We start from the raw sequence: 18639 nt of genomic DNA on the forward strand, positions 1-18639 counted from the left end.
ATAAAAAAGACTATATATAGGGACAATTAGATGGCACAGTAGCTAGAGCACTGACCAGCCTCAGGTACTTGATACACACTAGCTGTGTGTCCTTAGGCAAGTCACTTAATCCCAGTGGCCCACAACCCCTCCCCCCAAGACTGTATCTTTACCTCTAAATTAGAGATGAGTTGCCAATCTGCATTAGTGGTACTTGAGTTTCATCCCTCCTCCCCTTAACTCTCTCCTCAACCCTGCTCCCCAGGCATGCTCTTCTTATATAGGGCCCATTTCATTTTTTGTTTTTGTCTCCCAGAGCCTAGCAAAGTGTCTGAACTATAGTAGGAACTTAATCGATGAATACTGAGTGATTAATTGAATTCTCTCTACTAATAAAATCTTAGATTTGTAACAATCACCCCAAGATAGTAGGAACACAGTATTTCAGAGTGGAGCCAAAGTCCTGGTCTCTCCTGAGCAAGCTCAGGGTGCTGGAACCAGCTTATCAAATGAAAGAATTCATTTTTTAAATTATTTTTCTCCCTCCTGGTGCCTCATGTTGACATTGAGAAAATGAGCTATCCGAGAGTGTGATTAAAGCTCAGCTGCCAGTGGTGGTGCCTGTCTGTCCCTCCGTCCATCCAGCCCAGCATTTGTGCAGTGGAGTGAGTGCCTGCCCGCCTGCCCATCTACCCGCCTGTCTGTCTATCTGTCTGTCTTTCTCACCAGTCTGGTCTGCTTCACCAGGAATGAGCAGTTTGAAAGGTTGTTTCTGCCGCAGGGGAAACAAGGCTTGAAATTAACTTTTTCCAATCCATGGACAAAATTAAACAGAGCTGTTTGAGCCATACAAACAACAGTTAAATGGGACTCATTATATTTTCCCCTTTGGAAGCTTGGAGGAAACTGCCAGGGTGTGGAAACAGTTTCTTTAGGCACTGTGGTATGTAGGAAATAGCCCTGAGCTAGGGGTCAGGAGGCTGTTTTAGACTTAGCTCTCCCATTGATGGACTGTGACATTCATTGGGAAAATCTCTTGCCCTCTCTAGGCCTTCACCAATAAGGGGGTTGGGTTGATCTCTGATTTATAAGGCTAAGTCTCCCTCTCCCCCTCATCTATTTGAGTTATTCCTAGAAGATGAGATGAAGTGAGTCAAGCCCTGAGAGACTTTGTGGAAAGCTGGTCCTGAAAGAAAGAGCTCTGATTAGCTAGTAGTCATTCAGTAGCAAGGGTTCTGTAACCCAGAAAGAATTTGGGACAAGAATTAAGAGTCTCGGGTTCTAGCTCTGGACTCTCAATTTATTAACTCCCTTCTCCTTTCTGAGCCTCCATTTTTGTTCTGTAAAATGGATAAGTTGGACTTGATGGTCTCTAAGGAATTTTGGATCTATAAAATCATAGACACAGAACTGGAAGGGATCCCAGAAACCTAGTCCAACATTTTCATTTCACAGATGGGAAAAGTAAGAACCCAGGAGACTGAATGACTTATTTAAGTTTGAAAATTTCAGGGGAAGGGGATTTGAGTCCAGGTCATCCATCTGTCTCTAGAGGCAGTATTCTTTTCACTGTACCACGATGCTTCCTTGTGCAAAGGAAAGAATAGACATCATACATTAGAAAGAAAACTAAATGTGGAGTTGGCAAAACATATATTGATTTTTTTGTTTAATTTTTAAATGTCTTAAATTTAAAATTTTTAAAAATTCCAAATTATCTCTGTCTCCCAGCCTTCTTCATCCATTGAGAAAGCAAGCAATAGGATGCCCATATAAATATATGTGGTCATGCAAAATATATTCCCATATTTCTTGTGTTTTAAAAAAAAAGGAAAAACAAAGTGGGGGAAATGCTTTAATTTGTACTCTAGAGTTCATAAGTTCTTTCTCTGGAGGTAGAGCGCATTTTTTTATTATGCCTTTGGATTGTCTTGGATCACTGCATCAATCATAGTAGTTAAGTTTTTCATAGTTGATCATTGTTATATTATTGCTGATACTATCTACAGTGTTCTTCTGGTTCTGCTCACTTCACTTTGTATCAGTTCATATTAAATCTTCCTAGGTTTTCCCTGAAACCATCCTGTTCATCATTTCTTTCAGCATGATATAAAATAATCATATACCACAATTTGTTCCGTCATTTCTTAATTACTGGGTAGAGATAGGGATAATGGGATTAAACATCCTACCTTCATTTTGTTTAGGGTCCTCCTGTCTTGGGGCTGCCCATTCCCATGTATCTACTTTGGTAGTATGGGTGCCAACAGACAAATAGTCTAAGGTTCTTGAAGCCTGGAGTCTGAGAACATAGAATGTCAAAGCTAGGAGAAGCCTTTGGATCTAGAATGTCAATGCTGGGAGGGGTCTAAGACTAAATATATTCCAGCTGGGAGATCATCTATTTCTACCCATTTTGTTTTTCTGAGAGGAAAACTCTGTCTCTACATTCCAGAAGGCAGAAGGGTAGAGAGGACAAAGAAACTGAAGCTAGTAGAGGGGATACTTAGATTATAGATGTGATGCTGAAGGAGAATCTTCTGAAGAGAATGAGGAGAGAGGGATTTAATGTATGAAATGGGAGTGGGATGGGAAGTCCAAATAATTCACAGAAACCAGCAGAGGGAACCAAAGTCCTGACTGAATCAGGGCAACAATGACCTGGTCATAGAGGCTTGCAGTCTAGGCATTAAGGGAGGGGTAAACAGTGGAGCATACACATGTCTCACTGAGAGATGTTTCCCTATCTGTAAAGTGGGGGGACTGGAATAAAGCTTTAGGTCCTACCTTGATCCATGGCTATTCAAAATTGATTAAACATTTATTATTGCCCTTGTGCCCTTGTAGCTAGGTAGTGTAGTGGAAAGAGCACTGGTGTTGTAATCAGGAAAACTCAACTTCCAATGCTCAAATCTCAGATATTAATTGACTATATAACCCTGGATAACTCCCCTAACCCTATTTGCCTTAGTTCTTCATCTGTAAAATAAGTTGGAGAAAGAAATGGCAAACCACTCTGGTCTCTTTCCTAAGAAAACCTCAAATGGGGTCACAAAGAGTCAGATATGATTGAATAACAAAAAAGCAAGGCACTGTGTAACCTTTGGAAACACAAAAAAGAGGCAAAAGACAGTCACTGCCCTCAAGGAGCTTACAATATAATGGGGAATATGTGAATTTTATGGGCATAGTCAAAGTGATGGCCATGAGGGACATGAACCAATGAAGTTCAGTGGAGCAAATGAGAGCAAGATTGATCCTAATGAAAAACCAACATGAGCCTAGTGTCGTGGAAAGCACACTAGACTTGTAGTTAGAAGATTGGAATTCAAATCCTTGCCTAAATGACCTTTGGTAAATTAATTTTTCTGAACTTCAGTGAGACATATGGTCAGTGAGGTAATTGGTCTAGGTAATCTCTGTCTTTTCTAATGTCTCACTGAAATTCAAATTCTCCTCATCTTCTACCCAGACTAATTGGTTCCTAATTGATCTCCCTGAAGTCTCTAATTCAACATTAATACAGTTTTCAAAGTGATTTTCCTAAAACACAGGTCTAAGCATGTCCCTACCTTGCTCAAGAAGGTCCTTTAGTTCCCTATTGCCTCTCAGCTCAGATATAGATTCCTTTATTTGGCATTTAAAACCTTTATCAACCTGGCCCCAACTTAGCTTTCAGGTCACACATTCTATGGTCTAACCAAAATGGGCTTCTTTCTCATATATAAGACTGTAATAAAGGGAGGCTGATTTGTCTAGGGCAATCTAACCAGTAAATGGTAGATTCAGGACTCAAACACAAATTTGGGGGCTCCATCATTCTTTCCACTATACCACTTCCTCAAGAACTGTTGTCGTCATGTATTAACTTTTGGACATGAGCACTATTTGCCGTGCCAGAGGCATGGCACCTTTGTAAGAGTTGGATATAACAATAGGTAAAATAAATAGTTGCCTAATAATGTGACTTGAGTGGTTCTATAAAGATTATCCTCTTTTCCCAAAAAACTCTCACTCACATTGATCATGAATCCATGATCATGTGAATCAGGGATTCATAGAATAATAGAATACTGGACTCCCAGAGTTGGAAGAGATCTTCAGTATCATCTCACCCAAACTTCCTTAATTCATAACTCATCTTCATAGCACTTCCAAAAAGAAGCTCCTATTTGAATACCTCCAGTGACAAGCAACTTCGCACCTGAGGAGAGGGCACCCCTGATAAGAGGGATTCATCAAATCCTTCAACCATTGGGTGTCAGGGCTCCAAGGAGAGACTTTGCCAACTTCACTACTTGACTATGGGGCTGTCCCTGCTTACAATAGAGTTGGTCACTACCTTATTTAGAGATGGTCATGTTCTACTACATCTGGAATGCAGGTGACTCAGCATATAGAGTTCAAGACTTTTTTCCTGTTGATGTATAAAAGACTCACCAAGGAGACTTTCTGCTCCATTTCCTTCTCTCCTACCAGTCTATGTAGTAAATGAAGAGCTAGAAAGGAACATTTGCTGGCACCCTCTGAATTCTGGATTCATTGGAAAGATTAAGTTCGATTAAGAAATTCACACTAACAAGCTGCACTTAATTAGATTTGGGAAAGTAAGGGAATGTGGGGCTGTAGGATGCTCCCAGACAGATGTGGGTGGTCAGAATCCACTCCCACCCTCCAACCAGGGTAGTTTGGATGATTTCTCCTTAGCTAAGTTTGCTTGTACCCCTAGTCACCCTCTGGCAAGAAACTCCTCCTCCTCATCCAGCTCCTAATAATGGAGGACGTTATCTGCTTAATCAGACTAATTAGCATGGGGAACAGAGACATAATCATAATCGAATGCAAATGCCAGTTTCACAAAATGAAACCACCATATGTGCCATCATTAGCGAACTCTGGGCCCTTTTTATAAATCATATTTATTAGTTTGTCAACAAATCAAGCTCTAAATGTGAGAGACGCTATTAGTGGTGGTATTGAGGAACAGAGTAAGTCTTATTGACTAGGGACCTGGTTGGAGAGAGAGAGAGAGGGACTTGAGGAGGAGAGGTCACCTCATAAGGGCAAAGTGGGTTCAGTTGCTAGGAGTATCACCATGATACTTGTGGTCTGCCTCGACAGACTGGGCTCTGTTGGGAGATCTGGTTGACTCATCTGGTTGACATATCCCACCAGCCAGAAGCCTTAAATTTGGATACCCAAGATTTTTTCCCTTATAGAATTTGGTGCATCAGGAGGAATGGCTTCCCCATGGTAACAAAATGGTAGATGCATCCTCCCCCAGCTTCTTCCTGCCCCATTACTGGATGCCTTCTTCCTTCAGTGAATAAAGCATGTCATAGCTTAGAAGATTTTAGACACCATCGAATTTAACCCTTTTCTATTTTACAGAGGAGAAGGAAGAGATTTGGCCAAGGTCACAGTGAGTAAAAGGCAGAATCAAGTTTAGAACCCAGGTCTCTTGACTCCCAGTCCAGGGATTTTTCCCACCATACTACTTTGTCGAATTCCCTCCATCATTTGTTGAAATGGCACATTTAGCCAAGACTTCTCTTTCCAGGGAGTTGAGAAATGCCACAAATAGCTGAGAGACAGAAAGTAGTGAGGAAAATTAATCAATCAGCCAAGAGTTGACCTGTCCATTCTCACACTCCAACATTACCTTAGAACTGGAAAGGACTTCAGAAGGCATTAAATCCAATTTATTTGACCAAGTATCACCTCTTCCAGCAATCCCCAACAAGCCATCTTGGTTCAAAGACTTTCAGTGATTGGGAGCTCACTAACCTAACTTTTATTATTTAATTAGAAATTGTTAGAAAATTCCTCCTAAAATTGAATAGAACTTGGCTCTTGGCAACTCTTTCTGATTCATTGCTCTTGTGTTTGTCTTCTGAGGGTAAGAGGAAGTGAAGCTTCTCCATGCCAGCCCTTTAGGTGCTTTAAATGCTCACATATCTCTTCTAAAGCTTCTATTCTCCAGGCTAATATCGCTAGTTCCTTCAACAGGATCTTGTATGGTACAATCCTTAATTTCTTCCTCTATTAATGTCGAAGCTCTGTTCTCCAAAAAAATAATAATAATAATAATAAGCAACAAGTAACAGGATAGAAGAACACAGTTGGGCCACCAAGAACTCAGTGGATCCATCCAACCATGGTTTAGAGTAAAAAGAGTTATCTAATCTTGACTTGGACTAATTTTGATTCTAATTTACTACTGTACATCAGATTACAGTAAACCCTGGTGGCCCAGGTTTTCATTTCCACTTCTCTCAATTTATCTTATTTATCTTAATATGCCCTTCCCTCTAAATGTGGCTTGTATAAAACCTAAGGGTAGCTTAGGTTTGATGTGATTTGTTCATATATGATGAGATATTTCTTCCCTTTCAATAAGTTATCTTTTTAGGGGTTCAGGATTTTTCAGCTTCTCTGAGATTGCTATCCAGACCAATAAGAAGGGAATCATTTTGAGAGAGGCCCAATCAATAATACATTCATTGCAATGGGTTAAAAAGGGTGGTGGGGTACAACTGATGGCATGCTGGGGAAAGAGGGAAGGAGCAGACAGGGATGACTGAAATTTGGAGTCTTTGTTGCTAGGATACTGCCATTCCAAAAATTCAGGTCAAATCCTAACCCCAGGGTGATGACCCTATGTGTCTTTTTCAAGTGCAGGTGGGGTGAGAAGGACCTTTAAGTCTGGGTCAGAACCTACTATCTAAGGACAGATAATGAAATTTATTTCTGGCCAGGATTTTGGAGGTAGAAAGAGGAAGTCCATGATGGTGGGGTCTTAGAAGATTCAACATACCCTCTTTCTTTAGACCTTTCCCCATCCTACAGAAAATGGCATCCTGTGCTGATGTTTGGAAAGAGTACCTGCCTTTACCCTTCAGATCAGCTACTAGCTGAGTGTGACCTTGGGCAAAACTAAAGCTAAAGGTAAATAGAAAGTCCACCCTTCTATCTGACAGCACTTTGAAACAAATCCCATCACCCAGTCCTAACTCTGACCTGGGACAAGTCACTTTACTTCCTGTGAGCCTTTATTTTTCTGTCTGTAAAGTGAGAGGTTTTGTCCCAGTGTTCTTTAAATTTGCAAGCAACTCTGATAGTCTATGATTCTGTGATTCTTTCTGGCCCAGTTATGTGGACAGAACCAGGGCTAGACACAGGAGGTGCTTCCTCTCCTGGAGGGGGAGGGTGACCAAGAGTTCTCATCCTCCCATTGGCAGCCTGGTCATAAAGTGAAATGTCGTGAAACCTTTATTATCCTGCAGGTGATCATGCGGCCAAGCTGCTGGTAATTTGACTGTAAAATTTTTACAGAATTCATTTTTCAGATCCCAGACCCGGATAGAGGCAGGATCTTGGATCAGCAATTTCGCAGCCTCTTTTTATCTTCTCTTCATGCTCTCTCTCCCACCATCACCCCTTCTTTTCAAAACCTGAGATTCCTCCCCACCCCAAGTTCATCACATTTAATGACCAAGCACCAGGTTTGGGCCTGGGGAGAATGGCCCAAGAAGTAGGATGCACAGCCTGCATCCTTCTATGAGCTTCCTCGGAGAATTCACAATCCCCAATTTCTATTCATTCTTAACTACCCAAGTCTAGTGTGATAAAAGAGATGGTCTTTGGGAATTTTGGTAGGTGGTAAAACAGTAATAATAGCTTCCATATCTGTGACTTTGAAACATTAATCAAGTATTCTCTCCAAAACAACCCTGAGAAATAGTTTATACAAAGATTATCATCCTTATTTTATGAGTGACAAACTGAGGCTCTATGCAAAGTCCATAATTACACTATTAATTATGATCAGAGTCATATTCAAACCCAGATCCTTTCCTGCCACCAATCCCAATGTCATTTCTCCCTTTCATGCTGCTTGTTCCACTGTATTATTTTGAAGTGTGGGCTTCACCTCTTAATATTTCATTGTCTTCCTCTTGATGGCAGAAGGATAATAAGCTAATAGGAATTTAAGTGACCCAACTCTGGGAATCAGAAGAATCTTAGCTACTCAGAAGTTCTAGATGAAAGAGACCTCAGAGGTCATCTATTTTAACTTCTCACTTTTCAGAGAGGAGGGTCACTGAGAGGGGACTTTCCCTGAAACATATGTCAAGATGAAGATTTGAACCTTTTTACCTTATTCCAAATTCAGTACTGTTTCCTTTATAGAATGTTGCCTCCTGATTGGCTGAAAATGAACCAAGAATTGTCAACCAACTTAGTCCAGAGTACTTAGGCGGGGTGGACTCTAATTCACTTTTTGCAAGAGCTCAGAGAGAGTTCTGGGCTGAAGGCTACCAGTCTTTATTTTTTTTTATTTAATTTTACTTTTTGTTTTGGAATTAAAGTGACTTGCCCAAGGTCACACAGCTAGTAAGTGTCTGAGATTGAATTTGAACTTGGCTCCTCCTGACTCTAGGGTTAGTGATCTATCCACTGTGCTATCTAACTGCCCTATTGCCATTCTTTATTGAAGATTAAAAGAGGGTTGAGGGCTGGGGCCAAAGTACCTTAGGAAGAAAGGAATTAAACTGTTTGGATTTAGCCAGCAGGAATTTGGAGGCATAGTCTAAACTAGGTAACTGGAAGCTCATAATTTGGACTGCATAGAATCCTTTCAACATATTTCTAATTATTTCTTCATGTGTTATTTCTAAAATAGTATAATCTTTTCCTTTATTTAGTTTTTGTTGACTTAGGGGACTCTAAGTAAGTTAAATCCCTTTAACAATATAGATTGAGACCTAAGAACACCAATTATCTCTAATGGGTAAATTGACTTGCCTAATATGTCTGTCCAGTATGTATTGTTCAACATAGAAAAGACTTGAACCCATATCTTCCTGACTCCATAATCAGCTGTTGTGATCCCCTGACCAGCAGGGGATCCATTCAACTCAGGAGAGAACAGAAACATGGATATGCCTGGGTGGGGAATACCAAAAGGGCAACTGGCAGAGCCAGTTTATTGAAAACATCAAATAGTTCTTATAGAAGAAAAATCACAAAATTAGCATACAGGATAAAAAACTATGCTACACTGCCTCTCTGTTAATAAATATTCATATATCCCCAAAGCTACACATGGCTTTGGGAAAGCTGAGGTAGATGTTTGAGTAGGACACTAATCATTAGGCAGCTTGGAGAAGGAGCAACCCATCGTTTACAATGAGGTTCAGGAACTGAACAACAAGGGGGTTTGGGAAACTGATTCAACAGTTAGCAATCATAGCAATCAAGTGAAATTCTTTGACATTCACAAAAAGTAAAAACATTGGGTTCAAATGTTTAGACTAAAGAATCTTGGTCCAAGAGGCTTCCTGGGCTTGATTGAGTTTAAGGTCCAGGTCTTATGTCCTTTAGACTAATAATTCAAACTCTGTGCTCACTGAATAGCACTCTTTTCCATGAGGCATTTCATACAGGAGAGTCTGCAGATTCCCTTCAATAGTAGCTGTGGCTTCTACAAGTTCAAAGTTAGTAATGTTTGAGGAGTACTAGTTCTGTTTAGGAATTCCATATTTATTATATTATATGTAACATTTAAGAAGTTTGAGACATAATTTCTGGGTAATTAAGTATTTTTTATTTTTTATTTATTTTTATTTTTTTTATTTTTTAGGTATTTGCAAAGCAATGTGGTTAAGTGACTTGCCCAAGGTCACACAGCTAGGCAATTATTAAGTGTCTAAGTCTGTATTTGAACTCCTGACTCCAGGGCTGGTGCTCTATCTACTGTGCCACCTAGCTGCTCCAAATGCCATAGACCCTGATGGTGGTAGGTTCACAGTTTACATGCCCTTGGAAAAGCAGTTGTTCATGATTGGTTAACAATTAATGACAGATGGACTTTATAAAGAAAAATGGGTTCATGCCAGTGAGGGGTAGGAGTCTCTCTTGGGCTACACAACTATCTCTACACCCAAACCATCCCTAGCCTTGGGCAATCTAGACAAAGATCTACCTCCATCCAAACTTGTTTGAGTGGAACACAATGGACAGGAATTCAGATTAGATTTGATTTCTTATAAGGTTAGGTGAACTCTGATCTTGATCCAGGAGAAAGTCAGCTTAACCTTTAGAGTCTGAGCTTTGAAACATGAGTTTTAGAAAAAGAGGGAAGTAGTTTCCTCCAAGTGATTGGTGATTAATAGTCATTTCTCTCATATGTATTCTATTCTTCTTCTACGTATACTAAAGATGAGGCAGTGGATAGTGTAGTGACCTTGGAGTCAGAAGGATGGGACTTTGAATCTGGCTTCAGCCAGTGTGTGACCCTAAACAAATAACTTAACCCTGATTGCCTCACATCCAGGGTCATCTCCAGTTATCCAGATTCATTTCTGACCAACGGATTCAGATGACTCTGGAGGAGAAAGTGAGACTTAGCACCTTAGTCCTTCACTCAAATTCAATTCATGTGCTTGTCATGGCATCACCTACTTGATATCATGATCTTTGAGAATGAAGGGCAAACATCATCATACTAAATATGATATTAAACAAAATTATATGCTTTTTTCTGCAATGAAAAGTTCTTAGTGATATGATTTCTCTCTCATCACATTCAACTTAGATCAATGTATAGCATGGAAACAATGGAAAGACTAATAGACTGCCTTCTGTGGGAGTGGGGGGAGGGAAGTGAGATTGGGGGAAAATTGTAAAATTCAAAATAAATAGATGAATAAAATTTTTAAAAAGTTCTCAGTGATATATATACAAACATATATAATATATATTATATATAATTTATATGTGTATATATATATATTAAATTTGATCCATATAAGTGAAAAGGTAAAAGGTGAGATCAGAAAACACAAAGTTTAAAGATAGCAATGGAGGCAAATATAATGTAAAGCTGTTGTCTGAAGGAAGGAAGAACAGACTCCAGCAGTGAGTAGTGAATGAGTAGTGCCTTTAATAAGATATGGGATAGAGAAAGTAAGGTGGTCTGGTTTACAGAGGGCTTGAGAGTCATTTGGGGTCTCTATGGAGGATATGTTTTATTTGGGGTCACCAAGATGAGATTGAGAGTTGTTTGGAGTTCCTATGGAGGTTTTAATTCATTTTCTCAGGAAATGATACTTTACCAGACTCAACTGGACATGAATGAAACCCAGGACTGGATCTAACAATAAGATTGTTTTGTTTGACTATTTGTATTTGTAACAGGGTTTTGTTTTTCTTGGATCAGAAAAAGTGACATGGAGTGAGAGTGGGGGATGCAACAGATGGAGTGGTTTCTGGGTACCTTCAAGGTTCTCAAAGTGAACATACATCACTAAGTCAGAACCTCAGCATTCAGAAGGGACCTGGTAAGATATCTTAGTCACCAGTTCCAGAACCAAAGTCCCCTCTTTAATATCCACAACAATAAAGGTCATCTTGTTGATGGGGAAATGGCAGGTGCCACTACCAAGTTCAGGATTCTTAGAAATGAAAAACTCATGACTAGCCCTGGAGATATGAAAACCCAGGACTTTTTATTTCACAAGCTTGCAAAGTTCAAAGATTAAACTTTCTCTTGGAGAAACAATACTAGAGGACAGGTTGAAAAACAAAGGTCTAGGGTGAGAATGCTTAAGGCTAAAGAGAAAGGAAAATGGCCATAAGAAATGGCTGAGCTTAGACTGAGTTAGTGAGGAGATTGTGGGTCAAACTTTTATTGTCTTGCCCACTTTCTGTCTTGGGAAAAGTCAAGGAAAAGTGGGTTAAAAGGAATTCCACCCCCTCTATGTGACTGGGGTCCGGTACCCATTTTTAAAGACTGAGAGGCAGGAAACTAGGGAAAGAGTAAAGGGATAAGCTGAGGTTGCTCTTATCTTGGTGAATTTACATTTAACAATGAAGTTACATTAAACAACAGGAGGGAATTTATATTTTATTGAGGATTATGGAAGCCTTCAAAAATATAGATCAGCACAACTGATATTTTCCTATATTAAAAAGCCAGGCAGATATTCCTCCTTCAACAATCTAGTCTTTGCTCAAAGACTCCTGTGGCAATACATTTCTCTTTTGGATAGTTCTAAATTTTAGGAATTTTCTCCTTATATGAGGCTGGAATTTGTCTTTCTGTAACTTTTCCTCATTGGTTCTAAATCAACCCTTTGGGACCAAGCAGAACTAGATTGATCTCTCTTTTTCATCATAGCCCTTGGAACACTTGAAGGCACCTCTCATAGTTCTCCTAGGGCTTCTATTCTCTAGAATAACCACTCTCAGTTTATTCTATCAACTCTTATAGAGGCTTCTTCTTGGGGTCCATGGTTTCCCAAGTAGACCATGGATAAATTTCTCAAAACATTGCTTTGATAATTGCATCACAATGTAACTAATTCCCTTTTGAATCTGATGTATTTTATTTTATGCATTTGGGGAAGAGCTCTATGGGTTTCACTAGATTGACAAAATGGTCCTTGGTCTAAGAAAGGTTATGAGTCCCTGCTTTGTAGTTTGGTGTCTAGATCCTTCTTCACCTTCCCATTCTTCTTTAGGATACTTTTTAGTTGGTCAGTATTCTCCTTAAAATGTGACACCTAGAACTGAGCCCAAGTTTCCATCATAATCTAAGTAGAGCAGAGCAGATAGTGGGAACCTTATCTCTCTGTGTTCCCATGAAAGCTGCCTAAGCTTACCTCAAGGCTGAAAAAAGAAGAGGGAAATAGGACAGGAAAATCTTTTTCTTCTCTCTCCTTGACCTTCACCCCAATCCTAAGTGAGAGAAGGAGCTAAGGATACTAGGAGTGACACCTCAGAGTTCAAATCAATGACAGCTCTCAAAAGTTTACCCACACAATTACTCCATTTCCTGATTGGCTGAAACTGAGCTTGGAGTCATACAGTGAAATCAGGGAGGGGAATGAGAAAATTTATTGATTGTCAACTATATAGCACTGTGCTTGACCCAGTCAGAGTGCCATTGGGGTCAGATCACAAATCTTTACAAGGGTGCTAGGGCAGGGGTAGAAATGGAGAAGGAAAGAAAGAATCTCTGGGACCAAGGTATTTGGAGCAAATTTTAGTTATAAATTGTTTTATCTATACATGTATATGTATATATACGTATATAGATAGATAGTTATATAGTTATAATTATGTATGTGTGTGTGTGTGTGTGTGTGTGTGTGTGTGCAAAGCCCATTACAAATATGCAGTCATGCAAAACAAATTTCAGCATTGTGTGTGATGCTGGTATATGCTAAATTTCTGCCAGATTATTTTCCATATTTCTGGCAGCTCTTTTTGTGGTTGCAAAGGAATGTCAATCTAACAGGAAATGACTGAATAAGTCATCATAAATGATTAAAATATAATATAGTAGCATGATGAAGAAATGATGGAGGGTATGGTTTCAGAAAAACCTACAAAGACTTGAATGACCATATTTTTAAAAAGCAAAAAAAAAAAAGAGAGGAAAAAAAATTCCACCATGCATCAGTCTTCACTCTGAGTCTCTATCTGGTCTCTATGTGGACATAAATAATCTTTTTTCATCATGAATACTAAGGAACTGTAGCTGATTATTTTAGTGATCAGAGTTATTAAATCTTTCCCATTGATTATCTTTATAACATTGCTGTTGTATAAATCGTTCTCCTGGTCCTGCTCACTTTACTTGTTCATACAGTCTCCTCAGGTTTTTCTGAAACCATATATTTCCCTATTTCTTCAGCACAAGACTATTATATTTTATTGATATATGATAACTTTTTCAGTCATTCCCTATTTGATGGACAATTCTTTTTTAAATTTGTTTATTTTATTTTTAAATTTGTCCCCCAGCTATATACAAAAGCAAGTTTCAGCATTTACTTCCAAAACCTTGAGTTCCAAATTCTCTCCCTTCCTCCCACCCTACTCCCCCCCATTTAGAAAGTAAGATACTTGGTGTAGGTTAAAAATGTGTAGCCATGAAAAACATTACAACAATAGTCACATTATAAAACTAAACATAACCTCCCCCACCCCTTACAAAGAAAGAGAACCTCAAGAAAAATAAAATGAGGGGAAAAAAGTATATTTTGGTCTGTATTCAAACATTGATGGACAATTCTTTACCACCATAAAATGAGTTAAGATAAATAAGGTAAATTCCTGGCAGAAACTCAACATAGACCAGTATCTCATACCACATACCAAGATAAACAACATGATTTAGGCATAAAAGGTAATATCAGGTGCAGACAAGATTTAAGGCTCAAGATTGGGACCTTTACACTGGGCAGGGAAATACTTGAGCTTAACTCAAAGCCATAGCTGATCTGCCAGTCATTGCTTCCATTGCCTCCATTGTTATCTGCCTCAGGCACCTGCCTGTGCTTCCAACACTAGGTGTCTTAGAATCCTGCATATGCATGTATTTATTCATCCATTCCTTCATTCATGCATGTATTCAGTCAATATAGCTACTTAAAAAAATTCTTGGCTTCCAACAAAGCTCAGGTGATGTGCTACTTCTTATTCTTATGATTCCCCTAAATGATAATGCTTTTCTCCTCTCCTCAAATTATCACATTTCTTGCCAGGTTTCCTTGTCCTATTTCTTTGATTCAATCCTAGCTTCTTGAGGTTAGAGTCTGTTTTGCTCTCTGTCTTTGTAGCTCTAGAATCTAGCTGAGTGACCTGCATACATCAAATGTTTAATCAAAGGTATGTTGGATTGGATTCGTTTAGATGAAAGAGGCAATGCGTATTTGGAATCACAAGACCTTGGTTCAAACCTCCACTCTGCCACACACTCTCTGTGCAACTTTGGATAAATCGCTTCCCTTCTCTAGGTCTTAGTTTTTCCATTTATAAAAGAAAGGGTTGGAAAAATTTGGCCTCTGTAGTCTTTCCAGCTCTATATCTAGCATCCTTTTATCCTTGATGTAAAAGCCATCATCAGGAGAGAGGCTACCACAACTTGGAGAGAGGCTACCACAGAACTAGTAACTGGAATCCTGATGCAAGGAGGCACTTTGGTCTGCTCCTTATTCTCCAAGCCTTGCAAGTCCAGACGGTGGTAGATGTGGTCAGAGAACTGCCAAGTCTTATCTTGTAAGTTCTCTGGGCTCCTTTGGGTGGCTTGGGATGCCTCCCCAGGGACAGCGGATGAGGCAGCCACAGCTGCAGTCGGAGTCTTATGAAGACCATTTTTCAAATGAATACTTAACTGAAGGATACCTTCTCTTTCCCTACCCCCTAGCTGCCCCAGTGGTTCCCCCTCCTGTTTTTGTATCACAGACTCTGTGATCATAATGGCAGCTACTCCACTGGGGAGTTACACTGGGGCCCAGTTATTCCCAAACTCAATGAAGGAGGAGAGCTGGATTTAATCAGGTTTAAAGAAACAAACAAACAAATAAACAACCCAGTCCCAATATTTTCATTAGCACCAAATTTCCCATTTCATTTGGACTTTTGCAAAATAAGTGGTATAATTACTGCAGTCCATGATTTGAATTTTCTCCTGTTCTTCACTAAGGAATAACAACAGACCTGAGGCAGAGTGGGGATAGACAGTAGTCCTGGGCCCTCGTGAAGCTTCTAAGCTGCGTGTTCTCAGAGGCTGTTCCCTGACTGCCAGATGAGGGGAAGTCAGTGAGAAAAGGGGCAGGGGGAAGATCTGAGGTTAGGAGAAAGATGAGAAAGCACATAGGCCTAGAGGATATAGGGACCAGAACAGGTATCAGTAACCAGGTATGGCAAGAACACTGAATAGGAAGAGGAGCTGGTTGTATGTGACATTATTCAAGCTATTTAACTTCCCTAAGCCTCAGTTTACTCTTCTGAAACATGCAGAAGTCTCTGAGGACACTTAGATTTCTAAAATTTCTATTATTCTGTGATCCTATTGAACCAGAACTGGTGGCTCAATCTAGATTTTGGTTATGTTAAGGTCTGAGAATGATATTTCCTGAAGCCAAGCTTCCTTGTTTCCAAACGGAGTTAGATGGGGCCTCAGATCCCTTCTCTTTTCTCCCTCTTTCCTCGTCATTCCCTAGCCCATCCCTCACCTGCCCTCTCCCTTGCCTATCCCTACCCCACATTATCTTCTTCCTCCTTCTCTCTCAATTCTTTTCTAAATCCAATCCATCTCTCTTCATCTTTTCCTACCCCCTCCTCCAGTCTGCCTTCCCTTTATCATTCTTTGAGATTCTGGCCTTGTTTTGACGTTTTTTTCCCCTTATAGCAAGCAAGAAATATCTCTTAATAGATCTTACCTATTGTTCCTAGTTTATGCATCTGGGGCCAAGCAGAAAAGTATGACCCTAGCTCTCTTAAGTCTCCTTTTCTCTAGACTGTATAGCCTTAGGCTCTCTTATCTCTCCAGGTATGACATGGCTGTGTATCTCTTCACCATCCTAGGACATTCTTCAACTTGGCAAAACCATACCTAGACCTGAGTCCAGTCTTCACAATGTGGTCTGACCAAAGCAGAAGATGATGGGATTCTTACTTCTTCCTCTTGGATATTTGGTCTTTCTTAGTGTGGCTAAAGGCTAGCTCAGTATTTGGGAGGCTCTAGAAAGAAAGTATGGGAGAGAAGAGATATTATATTAGACTGACTACCAAACTGAAGGTCTATAGAGCCATTGTGTTGACCTCATTGCCATATATATGCCTGTGAAACCTGGACAGTCTACCAGCACCATGTCAGGAAAATGAATCCTTCCATTTAAATTGTCTTAGGAAGATTCTGAAAATCACCTGGCAGAAGATACCAGACACCAAGGTCCTTTCTTGAGTTAAACTGCCAAACATTCCAACATTACTACAGAGAGAGAGTGCAACTATGATGGATTAGACATATTCTTAGAATGCCAAATGTGCGCTTGCCAAAAAACTATTTTATGGAGAACTCACACAGGGCAAGCAATCACAAGGGGGTCAGAAGAAGCAATACACAGTCACCCTGAAGGTCTCATTGAAAAACTTTAGAAGTGATTGTACAGCATGGGAGACCTTGGCACAGGACCACCCAGCATGATGTGCCCATCAGTGAGGGGGCTACACTCTATGAAGAAGGCAGAATTGAAGCAGCTCAAAAGAAACATGACATATGTAAGTTAAGAGTACCCACCCCAGGTGATTCACATGGACTATTTGTGCCCAACCAGTGGTAGAACATTCCAAGTTCATACTGGTCTGATCAGCCACATTCAGACACACTGTGAATTGTCTCAAACATAGTGATGTCATTTTGGAGTTCTTCGACAATGAAGGACAAGAACCAACCAACCAACCAAGAACCAAAGGCTGCCTTAAGCAATTATTGGTCTGTTGTGATCAGACTTATTCTGATCCTCTCTACAACACTTCTCCATCCTCACCAATCACTCAGTGGACCTCCTCCTCTGGCACGAGCTGTATTTCATATGCCAAAGGGAAGATACCCTAGATTTCAGAGTCCAAGGTGCTATAGCCTCTAGTTCAGGGGAACCATCGGAGAGGCAAACTTCGACTTGGTCAACTCCAGCAGAGACACTTCTGCAGTGTCTTAGTTGAAAGCCACTTCCCTCTACTGCCTCCTGCTAAATCCGACACCCTTCTTCCCTCTTCGCTTGAGGAAAATCAGGGATTAAAGAAACAGAGCAAGAAATTGGCAGGAGTCAGTGTAGCGACCAATCAGATACAGAGGGAGAGATGTTGTGGGTTGGAGGTGGGGGTCCAGAATCCTATGACCCCACCCTAGACCTCAGGAGCTTTACAGGAGCTTTGGGGATGGCAAGAGCTGCCAAAGGGGGGAGGGTCCTGGCGGAAGAACAGAGGACAGTGCTCTGAGCAATGCCCAGACCCAAGCCAGTTTCCAAAGGTGAACACGGATAAGTCCCACTTGCTGCTTCCCTTACCCTCTACATTTCCTCCCATCATCTCTTCTTTGGATCATACTGCCCTCCTCCTTTTCATTCGAAGGGTTCAAAGGGTCATAGGATTTAGGGATTAAAAAAAATTAGAGACTAATTTAATCCTTTTATTTTACAGCTGATGAAACAGGCCCAGAGAAATAAAGATACTTAAGATCAAACAGAAAATAATTGACAGAGACTGGATTCAAACCCAGTTCTTCAGATTCCAAAATTCTGATTCCCAAGTCATCTTGGCTTTGCCTCCTTCCCAACAATATCCCCAGTATGTTAGCTCCCTGAGGAGCTTTTTGGCTTGTCTTCATGTAATAGTAAATGGTTAATAAATGGTCATGGATTGATCCAGTGTATTCTGCCAGTTTTCCCAGTGCCAGTTAGAATTTTCCTGCCCTCTCTCCAGGTACCATTTTACTTTGAGCCTTAAGGAAGTCTCCAGAACCACCCCTAGGGAACAGGAAGCAGGGAGATTAGGTTAGACAATAGGAAGGCCTTCCTGAACAATGTGTTAGTGAAGAAAATGGACAGAGTGACCAACCTTTCATAGACCTTCTTATTAAATCTGGGGCTCTGGAGAGCAATCAATCAACAGCCATTTATTAGGCACCCACTACGTAACAAGCCAGGTGGTAGAAATACAAAGACAAAGGTAGAGAGGAAAAGCAAAGGAGAGTGTCTCCTGTGCCACGATATATCTACCAGCAAGAACCCACTTGCCCTATTCTATAGGTGAAATAATGAATAGAGCACTGGCCCTGCACAGGAAGTCCTGAGTTCAAAT

This window comes from Macrotis lagotis, chromosome 3 (genome assembly GCF_037893015.1).
Source record: "Macrotis lagotis isolate mMagLag1 chromosome 3, bilby.v1.9.chrom.fasta, whole genome shotgun sequence".
NCBI lineage: Eukaryota > Metazoa > Chordata > Mammalia > Peramelemorphia > Peramelidae > Macrotis > Macrotis lagotis.